This window comes from Lissotriton helveticus, chromosome 10 (assembly GCF_964261635.1).
Source record: "Lissotriton helveticus chromosome 10, aLisHel1.1, whole genome shotgun sequence".
NCBI lineage: Eukaryota > Metazoa > Chordata > Amphibia > Caudata > Salamandridae > Lissotriton > Lissotriton helveticus.
In genome coordinates this window covers 1,036,819,831-1,036,840,180 of record NC_136071.1, presented here as the reverse complement: position 1 = coordinate 1,036,840,180, position 20,350 = coordinate 1,036,819,831, and positions in this window count along the sequence as shown.

Here is a 20,350-nt window from a genome sequence, read left to right as displayed (position 1 = left end):
TTCGAACACACAAACTGTAAACCTGCTCTAGATCATGCTGTGCTGACGTGTGATAGCGCCTCTTCTTCATCATATGATCGTGTGAAGAGTTCCCCTATCATGCAACACGTGGTGCCACCAGCACCATCCCCAAGCTGTCATTTTTGGCATGGTATGAAGCCAAGGGAACGAGTCAAGAGTCCATTATGGATTTAGTCAAGATGGAATTAATGTGGTGGCAGACTTGTCAAATGTTTAAGCTGGCAGATTCCCCATGGCAAATCTTGGAATAGCCAACGTTTGGGTACAATTAAATTAATATATGGCAAAAATCCTGCAATAAATAGCAAAGGGTTAATTTACTGTGCTAAAAATGTACTGGTTATTGCCTTGTTCATTTATTATGATGTTTCAGGTAATCAACTTGACACCGTGGATGAATAAAGCACAATAAACACAACCGTTATGTTTAATATAAATGCAAACTTGCAACAATTGGATGCCTAACTCAGTTCTATGTTTTCTAAACCAGAGGTTTAATAGCATCCGAATATGATATTGTAGAGATGCATTGAGATGGCAATGCATAGAGCTACAGCACAGAGTTTTAACATTCTTATCTAAAATTCATTTTGGGTGTGTTAATTTTCAGATGTAATAATGGTTTAGTAAATGAAATGACAACCAACATTTTGAATTCCCAACCTACAACAGATTGCAAAACAATGTGGGTTGCGTTTCAGGCTGTATGTTTTTTAAGAACAAGCTTTGGTTGTCACTTTCGGATATTAAACAGTCGTGATTCGTTTTTGAAATATTGAAATATAAACTGTGGTTCCCCGAAATAATTGTTTTCAATGTTGGTAGCTCCCGTATATTGATGCAATGCTTAGATGTAAACATTTAAAAACATTGAAACCATTATGTTTTTTCTACCTCTATTCATTGAACATTTGCTTTCGGGCTGATTTTGCAATAAATATGTTTCGGACTATTATATTAAAGCTTTCCCTCCTTAAGGAGACAATAATGTAGATTTTTAAAACCACGGTTCGGAAAAGGTAAGAAGATATGTAAAGTAGGGAGAATTTATCATGAATAAACAGCCGGTGCACTCAGTAGTGTTAGGGAAACTTTCATGGTAATCGAGTTATATGTTGTAAAGTTGCAAAGAAAATTAGTTAACATAGAATTTGTAGTCTGCTAGCAAAGTACTGATGTTTAACTGGTTTTCTAAATGAAACTAGGGATATTTCAGATGTTACTTTCAGTTTTATCTTGAAAACATAACAGTACTGTTATAAAAAAAAACAACTATGCAGTTTTATTACAGTTGTGTAACCTAAAAGATGTAAAACTACCACTCTCATATGCATCTGTGTAGCCAGTCGCATACATATGCAAATGTGAACAATGACACACGCCAACGATAAGATCAGCAGATATAGCTAGCCATGAACATTTGCTACGAAAAAGAAGCCAACATATCAAGCAAGTTCAGGATAACAATTATCATGAAGGATTATCTGTATGCTCTGAAGTTATAACGAAATTGAATCACAGAAAGCGGTATACTAGCCTTAATCAGGAAACACAGACACCCAGGGGCAGATTTACAAGAATGTGACGCATCTGTAGCGATGTGTCACTTTCCCTGCACTACCCTGAGACACCGGTACGCCACATTGGATACACCGTATATACAATACAGCGCACCATGGCTCAAGGATTGACAGATGTGTCAGAAATTCTGACGCATCTGTTGGGGCAAAAGTCACGCATTGCTGGAGTTGTGTCACAAGCATGATGCAACTCCAGCAATGCATTTGAGGCCTATTCCCACTACACTGCGTCAATCCTTACACCTGCTTCAAGCTGGGATAAGGTTTTGACGCAGTGGCATCCTAAAAGTGACGCAGTGAAATCTTGTAGATTTCACTGCGTCACTTTTATGAGTCTTTTCTGCATGGGAACGCCCACCCTGCCTACGTTATACCTGACGCAGGTATAATGTGACGCAGGGCTTCACAACGTGACGCATCACCCTAGATGCGTCACGTTGTAAATGCGCCACATTTTTTATGCCGCCACTGCGTCACAAAAATGACGCAATTGTGGCGCATAAGTGTCGCAAGGGGCTTGTAAATATGCCCCCATACTTTAATTAATACACAGCAAATTAATAAACAGCTGCATACAAATTGTGCTTGTATGTGAATTTTGTACCCTTTTCACAACCCTATTCATCAAGTTTCCACGTGCTGGCTGTGACTTCATAGCTTGTATTCTAAAACACTGGAAATCTTGATAATGCTGAGTTCAGAAAAAAAAAAACATGCAGCATTACTAACACAGCAGAGCTCACGTGTAGTCAGAAAATATTTGAATAGCTATCACACTTAGTCAAACATTATTTTCTTATTGTACTGTGCTGCTGCACAAGGTTCATCATATACCGAGCTTTCAACTGGGATTGCAGGTGTATTCTTTTACTTTTCCACTAGATGTCCATATAGCATAAACATTACGCGCAAACTGCAAGGTTTTCTTTAGTCTGTCTTCTACTTAAGCCTACATTAATTTCTGAGTTCAGAGTGGGGTGGGCTTGATTCTACTTCCTTGTCCCCTCTGAGCGTTTGTAATGTTCAGAGTTTTCAAACCTGACTTTCAGATTCACTGCGTTCACGTTGTTTACATGTTTAAAGAAAGTACTTTGGTTATTTCAGAAGCCACGAAATGTAGAATTGTGTATATCAGGTCAGTAGAGTCTACAGGAAGTGCAACAATAAACGTGAAATTCATTTGTTTTGGTATTTAATATATCACAGATGTAGCTACAAGAACGAGTAGACTGCTTTAAAAAGATAATTAGTATTGTAGCTCGAAAATTAGGTACCACACTCAAAACAGCAGATTGTGTGAGCACGAGCGCATCATTTATGATGTGATGTGAGTGAAATGGCACATGCAAGTGGGACAATGCGATACAGCACACTTTGCATTTGGATTGAACATATTCGTATGAGATACTTGTACTATTTAAGTCAGAGAGATAGGGTGATTTGCCCAGAATCAAACAAATACTTGGGGCAGATTTACAAGCCCCTTGCGACATCTTAATGACACCACTAGCGGAGTTGTAAACAATGCGACACTATGCAACAGATTTTCAACGTGACGCATCTAGTGAGATGCTTCACGTTGTAAAGCCCTGCGCTACATTATACCTGCGTCAGGTATGATGTATGCAGGGTGGGTGTTCCGTCGCAAGGAAGCCCAAAAAAAGTGACTTCAATGAGTGAATTTTATGTCTCCGCTGCGTCTTAACCTTACGCCTGCTTGACGCAGGCGTAAGGAGTGACGCAGCATGATAGGTATAGGACGCCCCTGAGCATTGGTGCAGTTGTGTCAACACGCACCAATCCTCCAGCAACACAGCTCCAGCAATACGCTGCCCTTACGACACAAGATGCAACATGCATATGACTATCCTTGCGCCACGGTGCGCAGCATTGTAAATGCGACTCATCCGTGGTGGCATAAGGGTAGTTTTTCGTGTTGCATCTTTACTGGCCCATCCCTGCTAATATGCAGAGATGCGCCAGTCCTTGTAAATCTGCCCCTCGTAGGTCAATAGCAGAAGTCACAAATATGCAGTGGTGTAGCGTGGGGGTGGGACGAAATTCTTAGTGGCACAATATTTTAAAAGAAAAGGGTTGCAATACTGGACTGGTGGGAGAGACTCAGGAAGTGCTAATGGTGGAAGGGACTCAGGAAGTGCTAATGGTCCACAAGTTAGGGGCGCAAAACTTGCCTTGCCCCTGGCGCTGGCAACCCATGCTATGCCGCTTCAAACATGGCCTATTTCTTAAGGTATTATGGTACTATAACTAAGTTAAGAAAATGATCCTCCTAGAAACCATCTCCATCAGTCATCTGATTTATCTTAATATGCATGTTAGGGACATATTATGAAACAGCAGAGAAAAGAAATCGGATAATATGTCTCTGGTGGAGAAGCTGCTATCTGCAGTTTCCAGCAAACTTGAAGAAGGTGCCAGTGGCAATGTGTTTACATTGCCTTCTTCCCCTAACCATTGGGAGAGTCCAGTGAGAAGAGTTTATCTGATGACAGTAGTTTCACAAGAATCACAACTTTTATTTTTGTATCTATGATAGTAGACCAACGTACAGAATACAAAAAACATGTATTTCTTAAAGGTGAATGGCTGCTGAACCAGCACACACTTAACTCTACACACTAGTCAGGTTGGTTTAGGATGGAGGAATGAGAAAAGCAGGAAATTTAACTGAATTCTGTAAAGATGTAGACAACACTGCCTACATACATACACAACCTGCTTTTGTGCAATAAAAGAGAGGAGGCGCAATTTCTGGGAGTACAGTTAATGTTGATTACTAATGAAGCAAAGATGTAATGCTTTGCCTGATTTTCGTATGACATAAAAAGGTGCACTATCACACATCATAACTAAGTGCTCCAGTAACAGTTTCTAGGGACTGTAATCCTTAACAATAGATTCAGTCCTTCCACATTTGTATAAAGTACTGTTGTGAACCTAACCCTTTTCTAGGGCCTGCACCCAGGTAGATGTCCTTGGCTTGTAAGATGGCTCATGCCTCTGTGGAGGAAAGGAAAACAGACAGGGATTTCCCACCCCTTCCTCGGGGTTACTCTTATGGATGTAAAATGTTTTCTCATTCATTAAAGATCTTACCCTTGAACGATATTGACATGGGTTCCTTGCTCTACTTGCCTGAATCAAAGCACACACAGTCCTATGTTTAAATGTTATCAAAATGAAGGAACTATCGATATACAAAACACACATTATTCATAACACATCCATATCCACGTCATTTAGAACCTCCTTATGGCATCACATTGTAATGTTATTAAATGGCAAGTCAAGTACCAGTGCTGCATACCTCTTACAATTTAAAGAGTTCTTGGTTGAATGTCCCTAATTATCTACTCTAACAGTATGGGCCATATTATCAAGAAAGGGCGATACATTATCGCCGCTTTTATCGGCAGGAAACTGCCGCTAAAGCGGCGATAATGGGCTTGATAATATGCCCTTGTGAATTCCCATAGACGCCCAGGTCAACACCAGAACCTGGGCTTCTATGGGAATTCACAAGGGCATAGTATCAATCCCATTATCGCCGCTTCAGCGGCAGTTTCCTGCCGATAAAAACAGCGATAATGTATCGCCCTTTCTTGATAAAATGGCTCTATATTTTCTGTGCTCTCTTTCAGTCCTCTATTTTTCCGGGCTCATGTATTTTTAGAGTCCTGATGATGATCCTTCTGTCTGTCGAAAGGATTAAAACTCTGTCAACTTGTTCCACGGACCCACTTTGATTACACATAAGAATAAAACAGGCCGCGTTGTTTTAACTTTATTTTTAGTTTATGGAGTTCTATATAGCGCTAACTTGACCTGAAGGTATAGGAGCGCTTTACATGAACACCAGTTGCCTTACACGAGGACACATACATTTTTGTTAGGCATGGAGAGAATCAGTGATTTGCCCAGAATCACAGGATGTTGAGCGTCCTTGCGGAGATTTGAACCAAGGGGCATATTACCAACAACTAGCAATAATTATCGCTATGTTGGCTTAGCGGCAATATTTTTATCTCCGTGCTGCTGCGATTTTTATCGCTTAGGAACCTTGCTATTATCAAGGTTTATCTCCTAAGCGATAAAAATCGGCCGAAATGCATGAATATCGCTGAAAAGTCAGCGATATTCATGCATTACCGAGCTAATGCTCTTAGCCATGTTATCCACCTAGCATTGGATAACATGGCTAAGAACTGCTCAGGGGCAGGTGTTAGCTTTTGGAGATATTCGCGCTTAGCTCGAAAATCTCCAAAAGTTGGTAATAGGAGATAGCGATGTTAGCGACTGTTTCCAGTCGCTAACATCTTGGCACGCCCACTTTGCATGTCATTAGTGATAAATTTCACTGACATGCAAAGCGGGGCCCAAGATGGTCGCCATCTCCTACTAGCTGTCGCTAACTGGTGTTAGCGACAGCTAGGTAATAGGGAGATAATTTTATCTCTGCTTTCTTGGCTTTTAAAGCCAAAAAAGCGAAGATAAACCCCCTTGATAATATGCCCCCCCAGTTCCCCAGATTTAAGGTCGACTGCCCTAGCCGTTAGGCCAACTCCTCTACTTGATACACACTCTTGATCTCGTATTGTCACAGGTGTCTATCACTTGTCTGAGAGCACATAACACGTTTCTCCCCAAACACCCACTGCGCATCACATTGTTTTTAATGTTTTTTATTTACGATTGACTAAATTGAACATTTGATGTATTCGCCCATTGACTGTGAAATATATGTTCTTGGGACCACTGTTGTTTACTCATAAGCTTACTCAACCTACCGGTTGACACTAGTCAGGGCACTTGCAGGATTTCAAAAGTGATAATTTGATCAACTGTTGGTGACCAATATATGGGTGTACTTTAGCAGCTATTTAACTGCTCCTTTGCACAAATAACTCACTAGGTGATGTCGCATTTCCCTCCCATATATTCAGAGGACTATATTCAGAAAATTCTGAAAGGACCATCCCTACTCAGAGAGAGCACAGATAATTCCTCTATATATACTATCTTCCAGAAAAGTTTGAAAAATGCCACAAGACATATACCCGATCACAACTCATGATTAAAATGATGAATGAATACCTTAAGGCAGATGGAATACCAGTCGGACTGAAGCATAGGAATACATCAAGGCTTTAATCACATAGTAGTCACATGTTCAAGGCACTGAATGGTGCTAAGGATTGGCATGGCAACTTAATATATAAATAAACTCCTGGAAGAAATGTCTGACTTAGAAAAGGAGAAGAAAGAATTCGGTATACTTGCAGATACTAAAGCCACCTTCACAAAAATAGGAAACACTATCTACTAGTTTACAAGTATTGAACAGGATAAGAAAACAAATAAAGATGGATGGACAACATTACACACTGGAAAAGTCATCCTCCAATTTGACAGAAGCCCATTACATCACCAGGTCCAGAGCACCCCACTGCTACTAAATATGGGGCAGGTTTAACAGACGGAAGAAATGTGTATCCTTTTCAGAAACCTCAGAGGAGTCCAGTGAAAATTCAGAGCCAGAAGAGGGTAGTAGTGGATCCATCAATCAGAAAGGACATGGCTATTTTTTAGGAAGGGACCAACCTCAGCAAGTATGGAGAGGACGAGTGAGAAGGCAAAATCAGAAATGGTACATCAACAGACAAGGGGAGAGGCAGAGATGCTGGGGGCACTTTCAGTGTGACCCCTCTTGATTAACTAGCTTCCCAGTGATCCCCATTTTCAATTTATCATCACACACTTATCTTCATGTGCCATTTCCTTGTTAACTGAGAGAGTTGATTTCCTTGATTTACAGACAGATCCCCTGAGGCTTTTCAGGAAGATGAGATTCAGATCATTCTACAAATAAGAAAGACCGTGTGTCACAAACAATGCCACAGGCCTGTGTCCTCCATTGACATTTTCCCTCCATCCAGCAGCACCACCATAGAAATATTGGGGCATATTACCAAGCATAAGCGAAAAATATCGCTAAGCTTGGTTAGCGGCCAAAATTATATCGCCGAGCTTCGCCTATTTTTATCGCTTAGGAGCCTTGATATTATCAAGGTTTATCTCCTAAGCGATAAAAATCGGCCGAAATGCATGAATATCGCTGAAAATTCAGCGATATTCATGCATTACCGAGCAAATGCTCTTAGCCAAGTTATCCACCTACCATTGGATAACATGACTAAGAACTGCTCTGGGCAGGAGTTAGCTTTTGGAGATAATCGCGCTTAGTGCTTAGCTGACATGCAAGTGGGTCCCTAAATGCCCGCTATCGCCTATTAGCTGTCGCTAACTGGTGTTAGCGACAGCTAGGTAATAGGGCAATAAAATTATCGCCGCTTTAGCGGGAAAAATTCCCGCTAAAGCGGCGATAAGGCCCTTGGTAATATGCCCCATTGTCTTTTTAAAAAGTTGTCCTTAAGGACATTCCTGATTTGCAAAAAAATTATATTTTCAGGCCTTATAATATCACACTAGCAGAATGCAAGATCCTTAACACCCCAAAAAATAATACTTCTCTAGTCCTTAGGTCAGCACACAAAGGAGGCGAAATTGTATTGCAGGACATCGATACCTACAGATAGGAAATATACCTCCAACTAGCCAACACAGACCATTATACCAAACTAATAAAGCATTCCATTAGTGATATACAAAAGGCGATCTTGGGACTTACCACAGCAGCAAAGAAGAAGGGATCCTTAACCAAAATTATTTTTTCGGAAGCAAAAAAAACACTCGCACTCCAGGGATTTCTATAATGCTCACAGTGCAAAAGAACGTATCCCCTGGGAGGCCCATAGTTTCTTGCTGTGGTTCTATATTAGAACCCATAGGGGTTTCATAAAACCCTTTACTTAATTGACAACCTGCTACATATGTGATATTGTGGCCTTTATAAACCTGGTCAAAACTATGCTGTTATTTCACACTGAATGTTTTATGGCCACTATGGACATCAAGTCCTTATATACAAACATACCCTTGCAGAAGGGATCAGGGTTGTCCGTGACCTTCTCAATAGCAGACCCAGAACACGCCAGTTTCCAAATATTTTCATTATAGACTTACTAACATTGGCACTTATAATTTTGTTTTTTAATTTGACAATAACTATTTCACACAAAAAAGGTGCTTCTGTAGGGGTTATTTTTGCTCCAGACTTTGCTATACTGTACGTGGATAGCTTTGAGTCTACTATTATGTTGATTGATCCAAATCCTTTCAGGAATCATATTGATATGGAAACCATATGGAATCTCCTGTAGCATTTTAGCAAGCTTATTTTACAAAAGAGGACCGTTACAGTACTATTACTCTAACAATGACGTGATCTTTTCTGAACTTCCTATACGTGGGAACTTGAATCCTGTACACACTAAAAGTGACGTTACTAGCTACATGGGCGAATACTTTCTGACTATAGGTAATATCGACATAGGTGACGCACACAGAGATAATTTGACTTGTTCTTTGCGTGAGCAGGAAAAGATGTTCCTGAACATGGCAGAGAAGAGGAGAATAAAAATACAAAGAAAGGCAGATGACGAAAGACAGAAAACGCCAAAATGGGCTGAGAACATGGAAGGCACCTCAAATGGTGGGGCGGGTCCTGCTCTGTTGCTGGATTTTGAAAAGAAAGGAAAGCTATGTCTTCACCGCGAGAAGACTAGCTATTATAATAACATTTTCATTGGTTCCAGTGAATGTGAACATAATTACAAGGTAATTGGAGGATGGGGTTTCAAAAATGGGTCAGAGCCTGTGTTTCCTGGAATTTATTATATATGTGGAGACAAGGCTTATTTCAAATTGCCGGATCACTGGTATGGAAGCTGCTACTTTGGCATTGTCTTCCCGAAAATATACCATGTGAACAAAGTTGCTGGAAGCAGTGAAAATACTAATGGCTTAGTGCGTAGTAAAAGAGAAAGCGTAGGTGAAATAATGGGTAGTATTTTCAGTGCACTGATACCTGGAGTGGGAGTGGTTCTGAACACTCACAGAATTTGCAAATTGTCCACCATAGTGGATGTGTTGTCTACTGACACAGCTCATGGATTTCTGCTGGTCAATACCGAAATGGTTGCGATCAGATCAATGGTTTTGCAGAACAGACTTGCTCTTGATACGTTATTAGCAAAAGAGGGCGGAGTCTGCCGGATGTTGAAGGCGCAACATTGTTGCACTTATATTCCGGACAAAAGTGTGCAGCTCAAAAGATATGTGAAAAACATTACTAATTTGGAAAAGGAACTCAAACAACTCGAGGTTGACAGTGCCTGGAAGAGACTGGTAGATGGTCTCTCAAATGTAGGTCATTGGCTTGCTAGTTTAGGTAAAAGCTTATTGTTCAAGGTACTGATGCCAATTGGAATTATAGGTCTTATCCTATTTTTCATATTTGTCTGTTGCAAATGCCGTAAGCACACCAGAAAGCATCAAGTGGATGCCAGAGGAGTGAAACGAAGTGTGGATGAGCTTGAATTAGAGGAAATGAATAATAAGATATACAAAAGGGTGAAAAATTCTCACCCTACCAAAAATGAGAAAGAAAAGCTGAATAGCTTGTTGGAAGAGATAGAGCTGTATAAAGTGTGAAGAAGTTGGCATCTGGTTCCATTATATTTTTGTGATGATAGTAAATATCATCAAAGAGGGGATTGATAGAGCAAGCATCGCATCGCGACTTGCTCAAGTCATGAACCTCGCCCGTGTGTAATCAATTAATAAAATTTGTACGTCTTACTAATCTTTTATTTTTATATTCGAACGAGGTAGAGGAAGCTTGCGTATGTGTTTTCTAATACAATTAATCCATGTCTCTAAAACATGGCCGCCGCTTGGAAAATTCTTCTGCGCATGCGTCAGTCACACTCACGTGACCTGACGTAGTTATAAGTTTGGTGGGAAAGGGTGCGCATGCGTAATACACAGCTTTCGTGAATAACGTGGTGATGCTCTTGTGAGTGTGTATATGTTGCTAACATTTAAACTGCATAGTATATTTTTATAATGATAAGTTTAAAGTACAAAACCAATGATGTGTTTACATACATTTATTTCTATGTATTAATTTGTTCTCGCTTACTTTTCATGTACTGCGGGGAATGGGGGCCCGAACAGGTTGGGAGCCATATTGAAGGTCCCTTCTGCGCATACTCGTGGAGCACTGAAAGGTGGCAACATTGGACAGTGGAACTCAGCCAGCTGGCAGCCACAGTCAAGATGCTCATGGGAAAGCCACCTCTGCCCTACGAGAACGGAGAAAGTTGCTCCTTATATGATACATTGTGTGTTGCGCGACTGTTTGCCGTACAGTTTCTCATGGGAACCCCAATCTTGCTAGGCGGTGCCCAGAGATGTAAATTAGGCCTCCAAATAGTCTATTCTGATTGGTGTGTTACCCAAAGCCTACCTTAGGACCAATCCAAATTGAGGGATTCTGACACTTTGCAACATTGGGGGGTGGTACACCGTCCCCAAATAGTATAACTACCCTGGGTTCACCTAGGGAATTTGTTCGACTTGTCTGGTTTAGCTGACCTGTCACTGACCCAACGCACTCAATAGGTGACTGAAGATACAGAGTACTGCGGAGCACTCTGTCCGAAATTGACCATAGACTAAGGTTTTACTAAACCTTAAAGTGCTGGCGGAGCACTTTGCTGGGAGTTCGCTGACCCAATCCGGGTCTTGATCGATAGCTGCAGAGAGGGTGGAGCGCAGGCGTTGCTTCCGAACTGTGGGTGCCGGTCCTGTCCTGAGGGTCCTGTCCTGAGGGTCCTGTCCTGATCCAAATCTGGTCTTCCTGTCCTGTCCTGGGTGTCCATTCTGCACCTGCTGTCCATTGAGGGGTATCCTTCCTTGAGGGTTTCCTGTCCTTAAACTGACCCGTGGCCAGGGTTTGGTTTCCACACCAGTCTAGGTAAATATCACACTGAATCTCCTGAAAACTGCACCTTTCTATTTTTCTGTCTTTTGCTTTAATAAAGACATACCTTTGCATATGTTAATTTTCCATGCTTTGCCGCAACAATTGAATCATAAAGTCATTTGCATTTATTTCATAATGTGTTCCTATGTTACCCTACCTGTTAGAAATTATATTTTGCATTGCAGTTTGTCATTTCCTGATATGGTCTAGAACCTCCTTACTTAAACTGTCTAAAGAACTTTTGCCTTAAAGCATAGCGTGTCTCTCTTCATAGACTCTCCTATAGTTACATAAATGTCCTGAACTCCTGTCTCATTCCCTTGAAATAATTCTAGAATACTAGTCCTAATCAAAGCCTATCCCGTCTTTAGTGATTCATCTCAAACGTTCTAGTTCTGGATCCTTCATTTAAGTGTGTCCTGGTTCCATTGGTTTATAAATGGTTGCACTGACTTATTTGCTATTCAGCTATGTACTTTCTGTTATTCTGATTATCAATTGCTTAATCACTGTGAATTTGATGATTTCTGAATTTTACTAAATTAGATAAAGACTTTAAAACTTCCAGTTGTCCGTGGTCATTTTACAAAGATTATTGAATGATATTTGCTGGGTTTGTATTTTGCCGCCTTTCCTTTTACAGCTAGCTCCCTGATCCATTGTGGTCATAGGTACCCGTGTCGGTGGATGGTAAGTCGGGTACTCTGAGGAATAACGAAAAGAACTCACAAATATCTGATAGCAGACCGTGAGGTCATCCGATCAATGCATATGGTGATTTGAAATATATGGGCCCGAAGCCGGAAGTGGCGAAATTATTGGTCGGGTGACCCGTGCGCTCTATCAATATTGATATGGAAACCCTATGTTGATGATATTTTTCTTATCTGGAAGGGTGCCCATGAAACCTTGGGAACTATTTCAAATATGGTTAAATCAAAAATGCAATGGACTAAATGTTACCATAGCAAGTGATAACAAGCATTGACAAAGCCAATAGGTCTCACTTATGCAGGAAGTAATGTTGCACACCAGAGTGGTTGTTGTTCAGCATGGCTAAAAGTTAGTGGGGTAAAGGAGAATGGTGTGGAGTGGAGTGTTGTAAAGTAGACTAGAGTGGAGTGGCATGGAGTGACGTACAGTAGATTTGAGTGTCGTGGAGAGGAACGGAGAGAAGAGGAGTGAAGTGGAGTGGAGTGTCAAGGTGTAGCGTACCATTTTGTCAGAGGTAAGGTTTTGAATTGGCTCAGAAGCTATCTAACTGACCGGACCACCACCGTTCAGATTGGCAACTTGGTCTCCTGCAGCCCGTCAGTAATGATGGTGGTCCCTCAATGCTCGATTGTGAGCCCTATGCTCTTTAATCTTTATGTGACTCCACTGGCTAAGGTAATCAGGTCCTATGGCTTCGATATGGTGTCTTATGCTGATGACAGCCAGCTATTGATCACCCTAGGTCCTGACTCTATCGACACTAAAATCACCTTTAAAAGCTGCATGACCCACATCGATGGCTGGATGAGAGCCAACCATGTTCAGCTAAATGGTAGCAAGACTGAGGTTATTCTCTCTGGCAGGGCACACGAAGTGTGGTCAAATGACTGGTCGCCCCATAACCTGGGTCCTTGTCCATCTCCAAAATCAGTGGTGCAGAATCTAGGAGTACTGATTGACAACCAGCTATCAATGAAAAATCATGTAAACCATATAATCAGTATGTTCTATGAATTCATGTGTAGTCTCCTAGAGAAGTTTCAATGGATTCCAATTGAATCGAGGAAGCCATTCGTCCAGGGACTGATTATAAGTCGGATTGATTATGGGAATGCTCTGCTAGCCTCAATCAATGAAGAACTTTATCCCAGGCATCAAGTCCTGCAGAACACGGCTGCCAGGCTGGTACTGAACCTGGCTTCCAGGTCTTCATCAGCGTCGAGCCTGAAGCATCTTTAGTGGCTTCCCATTAGGAAGTGAACCCGTTTTAAGATCCTTTGTCTTGTGCATAAGAATCTGAACGGAAGCGGGCCCAGGTACTTTGCAAAAAAACGTAGCTGGTACCAGTCAACTAGGCCGTTAAGGTCAAGTACTAAATCCGTTCTTACTCCATATAGAGTTCATACCACCAGGAATGGCAGGAGATCGTTTTCTTTTCTTGCATCTATTCTTTGGAATAAACTCCCATCCCATCTGCTTACTGTTACAGATCACAATCGATTCTGCAGGGAACTAAAAACTTGGCTGTTTGATCACCAATAGCATCCGTTTTTTTTCTGACCTTCAGCTGATGTGGAGTCATACGCAAGCGCCATCAGACCTTTGGGTGATATGTTGTGCTCAAAAAATGTTCTTGATTTGATTTGATTTCTTGTGGAGTGTCACAGAGGGAGTAGAGTCTCAGAGTTGAAGGGCATAGAGTTGAGTGGCGTAGAGTGGAGTACAGTGTCAGAGTTGAGTAGAGCCTCATAGAGTGGAGTGGCACAGAGTGTCGTGGATTGTTGTGGCACAGAGTGCCATGGATTGCTGTAGAGCAGAGTGGAGTAGCATAGAGGGTTTTGCGTAGAGTAGAGTAGAGTAGATAGTTGTAGCATAGAGTGGCATGGAGTGGAGTAGATTGTCATACAGTGGAGTGGCACAGAGTGGAGTACAGTAGAGTGGTGTGTCATTGAATAGAGTGGACTAAAGTGGCATGGAGTGGTATAGAGGGAGTTGCATAGAGTGTCATAGAGTGGAGTAGTGACATGGAATGGCATAGAGTGGAGCAGAGTGCTGTAGAGTAGTGTGGCATAGAGTGGAGCAGACTTTAATGGAGTAGTGCATCATAAAGTGGAGGATCGTGGAGTGTCCTGGATTGGAGCGGGGTGACCTAGAGTGAAGTGGCATAAAGCACAGTGGTGCAGAGTAGGTTGGTGTAGAGTGCAGTGGTCTAAAGTGCATTGGTTTTGAGTAAAGTGGTGTAGAGTGCATTGGTGTAGAGTGCAATGAAGTAAAGTAGCGAAGAGTGTAGAGGCCTAGAGTAGAGAGGTGAAGAGTAGATTGCAATGGGGTAGGGTGCAATGCCGTGGAGTGGCGCAGACTGCAGTAGAGTGGCTCAAAGTGAAATGGAATAGAGCGGAGTTGTGCAGGTTAGAGTGCAGAGGTGTAGAGTAGTACAGCAGAGAGTGCAATGGAGTAGTGTGCAGTGGCATCGAGTGTAGTGGTATAGAGTGCAGTGGTGTAGAGTGCTGTATAGTTCAGTGGTGCTGAGTGGACTGTAGTGACATAGAATGCAGTAGCATAGAGTGCAGTCATGCTTAGTAGAGTGTCTGAGTGCAGGGTTGTAAAGTACAGGGTCATGGGGTAGGGCATAGCAGAGTGGTGCAGAGTAGGAAGGTGCAGAGAGAAGTGACATAGAGGGCAATTGTATAGAGTGATATAGCGTGCAGTGACATAGAGTAGAATGTTGTATGGTATAGTGCAGAGCAGTAGAGCAGAGCAGAGCAGTAGAGCACGAGCAGTGCGAGCAGACGCGCTGAGAGCCGGGAGCTGAACGCGGGCGGAAGCAGCGGCGCTGAAGAGGCGGCGAAGCGCTGCTGAGTCCCGGGTGTCACGACCGAAGGCACCGGAACGAGAGCAGCGCATCAACAACATCAAGATTCTACTGGTGTCCGGAGGCCCCCTGCATCCTAAGGCTCCGCGCACCGCACATATCGCACCAAACTGCCCCAGAGAGGAGAAGCCAGAAAGAGAAGCGGTGAGAAGCGGGAGCCAGGTACGGCACAGGAGCGGGAGTGCGCCGAGGGGGGGGAGCCGAGAGCCCTGAAGCCCTTAGAAAGCTGCTGCAATAACTTTTGAGTGAAAGAGTGCCCCTGATCACGTAGCTGTAAGGCAGACTCTCTTTCATTTTAGTGAGATTCCAGAGATTCCATTCCAGCTTTCGGAGTGACCGGAGTCAGAAGCAAGCAGGCAGGTAGAGGAGCAGAGAGGGAGCGGGGGCAGAGCGGAGACGCCGAAGAAATCGCTGAAACGTCTCAATCGCTCCACGGCTCCACCGCTCCTGCTGTTTCTACGCCAATCTCCTGCATTAGGGCCCACACCGGCTCGCAAACTGCCGTGAGTTGCCGTGAGCTGTGCCCCAAGCTGCAAGGGATACAGCAACGCGGCGGGAGCCGAGATTAGCACTAACAACGCTGTCAGGGCTGCATCAAGGCTATATCTGCCAGAACTAGTTGAAGGCTCATATCAGCAAAGAGAAAGTTGAATTCAGAATGCTGAAAGCCGAGCGGTGAGTGAGAGACCAGGCCAAAAGTGAGTAGTGAGCAGTAAGCCGCCACGTCAAGCCCCAAGCCCTGAGCCCAGCGCTCAGCGCCCAGCAGAGGGTCAGCGGAGGGTTGCGGGAAAGTCACCCCTGTCTGACCCAGTAGTAGCAGTAGAACAATACGGAGCCCCTGGAGCCTGGAACCACCGCAGGGCAACGCAACTGAGCACCTAGACAGCGAGCAGCTTGACAGAGGCCACAGCAGCGAGCAGTACTGTCACCGTGGGGAAACAGACGCGGAGGCACAGAGAGACAACAAGAGACATAGAAAGGGATTCAGTGGACCACCATGAGGTCGGGAAGAGAAAGAAGACCTCCAACAAAACAACCAGCCAAACGAAAGAGAAATAACACAACCACGAGCTCAATAAGCGAACATCTAACAACACCACAGAAAAAGACAAAACATATAGCAACACCATCTTGCTGGAAATTAGCCCTAACGAAACCAACATCAGCAGAACCGACGGTCTGTCACCCGACAAAGACTCTGACCGGAGTCCTACCCCATTTTCGGAACAACCCAGAAGCAGAAAAGGGAAAAACATCCACCAACTAATTAATCTAGCGGGACAACAAACGAAATCAAAATACAGCTTTCAGCCGAACATCTACACAAAATTTGCCTTTTTTAAAAATCCAGGTAATGCCATCTACTCTACAAACGACCCCATCACAGGCCTCCAATCGCCACTGCAACCAGCTAGCACTAATAAAGACTTGCCTCAAATTAAAAACGATATAGCAGCAGAAATACACAAGGAGCCGACACCAAGGGAGAGAACGGACCATACCGGAGGCGAGGCAGGCACAGGGGACCGCTGGGCACAAGACACCAGAAGGCAAGAGTCACCAGAAGGCGCCACCAGCCAAGCCCCTCCGATAGAGGGACCCATCGAGGGAATTATCGCTGGACGCATCGAGGAAACAAATCAAACAAGTCCTCCATCAACGTGGGATACATCAAGAAAACACGCCCTAGAGCTGGAAGGGTCCCTGGGACCTCACAGCATCAAAAAATACTGTCATCTATCTCCAACCACTCCTTCTCTACATACTCAGCAGGTGGTGTCAGAAGCAGCAACAAATCAAGACCCCAAGGCTCATCCAAACTTAGAACAAAAAACTCAAGGCCACATTGAGGTTCCCGACACACCGGTACCAAAAGCAGACCCCGAAAATTCACCACCAACCACTGCAAAAGGGGACCAAAGTTCCCCAGACAGGGACATGACCTTCCTGGTATCCCAAGAATGGAGCGATTTAGTGGCAGCGTATAACGTTGCAGAACCTTCTAACAGTAAGGGCGAAGAAAGCTCCCATCGGCCCACAGAGGGGATCAGAGATCCCGCCAACCCATTTTGGGTAACCCTACTCAATACAATACAGTTATCATCAACGGCACTTCAGTACCAATCCGACAAGCTCGACCTCCAACTGACAGTCCTACAAAGGCTGGCAGAGGCCACTATGGGGATTGATAGAAAACTCGCTGACCTCAACGGCCTCATAAAAAGAGGACAAGATTCAGTTAAACTAATTCAAACTGAAAGAACCAATTGCATCTGTTCGCCAATTATCGACAAATTATCATCTTTACCCACGATGCTGGGCAACCTCTTAGAGGACATCAAAACAAACATCACAAGGCCTCTTCCAACAAAAGACAGGCATGACAAGAACGACACAAAATCAACTACACAAAACTTTTCAACAACAGAGGCCAGGCCCAATACCCCTCCCAACAATAGGGCATCAGGAAACAGCAAAGACCCACAAAAAACCATCACGCAGTGGTGTCAACCTCTAACCACAATAACTATACCTGAAGAATCCACCCAGAACATCCTCACAAGAGGACGGACGGAGCCACCGGAGAATCCATCTAACGCCCGGGCCCGACAAAAGCAAAAAAGAAAGGGCCGGAATAAGAAAACAGCAGAAGCGGACAGCAGAGAAGAGAACAGCCTACTTACCACACCGAGGGACAAGGAGCTGCTTGGCGACTGCAAGCACCAAAGGGAACTCACAAATCTCTCACCATTACCCATAAACTTATTGGACACAAAGACCCCAACAGCAGTAGGAACAGGAACCCTAACACTCTCAAAAGAGGCCGCTAGCCTCTACTCAGAGCAGAACCCTGCCGGTCAAATAGACAACCCAGCAACCCGAAACCCACTAGAACTGGAACAAAAAGGGCAACGGCTCTACCAAGCAGCAACAACGCAACCAATCCCGGAAGCCAGCAAGCAGGCCCGAGAGGAGCCCAAATCAATCCAAACAGAAGCCACATCAAAACATCTTTAAAAAAAATGCACCTGCGATAAAACTGACACCACAACTAGCGAAATAACAGAGAATCCCCGAACAACAAGTGTCCCCAATACAGTAAGTAGCCAGACGAAGGAAAAATCGGAAGGGTTGATTCCCAATTGTAGATCAATAGCTTTTCATATCCATCAGCCAGACGGGAATACCAATATTGAGCAACAAACACACCAGCAAACATCGCCCCCCGGGGAACAAGGCTCGGACATAATCTTATTCATTCCCGAATTTATATCCAGAGTGAGAGTGGATACTTTAAATAGGGGCAACATTTTAAAGTTAATCAACTCAATAGACAAATTAAAAAACATAAAAACTTCAGATCTGCTAACACTTGAGTTTCAACCAGCCCCTCACCCACAAGGAAACGAAATAACAAAGACCACATGGACAACAAGTGAGGTAGCAAACGTAATCATGAACGAATCTCCCAGATTTTCATAGTGGGGAATTAAGCTCGAAGTAGGCAAAAGGTTAGCTTATCCTACTCTGCTCCTTGAAGAAAGCAAACAAGAACGCCCCCAACTGGCAAAATCAATACTGAAAGGAGCACTTAGCTACTCTCCAGGATTGGAAAAATACTCATTGTTCTCCCATAACCCCATCTCTCAGCAACCACTACCATGCAGCTTAAAAATAACACGTACCATACCTGGAGGCAACACCAACTGACAAATAGCGCCAGTCTCAACCCCCGACTCTGTGGCTCACACTAATATAAAAATATGCAACTGGAATATCAACGGCCTTTCAGACAAACTAAAGGACCCTGACACATTAAACTACTTAAAACGTTTTGACCTGATCCTCCTCCAGGAAACCTGGGAAACAAACGATATTTCCTTACAAGGCTACACAACCTTGACTCATCAGGCAACCAGAGGCTCTCAATATGGTTGAAGCTCGGGCGGATTGCCAATACTTGCCTCAATATCAACCATTGGCACAACGGAAGTAAAAAGAGCAAACATTACACCACCAAACGAAATACAGCTTATATCATTTACAGTCAAAGACAACCAGGACATCCAACAGCTACAAGTTATAAACACATACATACATCCGAAGCACAAGAAATCTGGGTCAAGGGAACTTGTCAAAGAACTGACAAAGCTCATGGTTGAAGGGGACATGGAGAACATATTAGTGGCAGGAGATTTTAACCTTACCCTTTATGGAGATAAAACTAAGGATGATATGACAAAGGAAATGGACACCATCTGGAAAATCCCAAGCCAATCCATCCCCTCCCGATACAAATACACTAAAACCTCTACCCAGTTGGTAAAAGAACTTGAACAACTAAACCTAAGAGTGCTTAATGGACGTTTCATAGAGGACATCCCCCCAGCACCAACATATTTCTCATCAAGTACTTCTTCACACCTTGATTACATGCTCGTGTCACTTCCACTGTACGAGAAAATAAACTCGTTCAAGATAGGAGAAAGTGCCCAAAGCGATCACTTGCCGCTAGAAGCCAATCTCGGACTGACCTGCGTGAATGAAGTATCTAAAAGAAGATACATTGCCACAGAATACACAATCAACTACAGAAGAATAAGATGCAAGCCGACTGAGCCTGAGAAGTTATCAAACAGCGCAAAAACAATCATATACCAGACATCCAGCTCAAATAACAACTCATCTGATGCCTGGGTAGACTTTGTAATGGAATTAGGAGCTAAACACGCTACAGAGCTAAAAACCCAAAAAGATAACACCACCACCAGGTTCATATATGGCAAATTAACAACCACAGAGATAAAAACCATAAAGTGAGAAATAAAAAAGACTCTCAAACAACTCCGAAAACACCCTAACATCGAGGACACCCAAATGAAACTACGTAAACTAAAAGCTCTGTTAAAAAAGAGGACCTGGGAAAGGAAAAGGCAACTGAACGAGGATCTCTGGACAAAAATCCTTTACAACTCCAAACAGAAGAATAGCTTCGGCTTTTGGAAGATCATTCACAGCCTCCAACAGTCAGGTCATAAAGGTATCAACTCCAATATATCCGAATCCGACTGGGCAATCTACTTATCAGTTCACTTCAATACAGCTGACACAGCAACTGACAAAACAACAGGGGGAGACAGGTCAGAAGGAGCGCGACTGAGCTCCGACAATTTCGGCATACTTAACCACAAA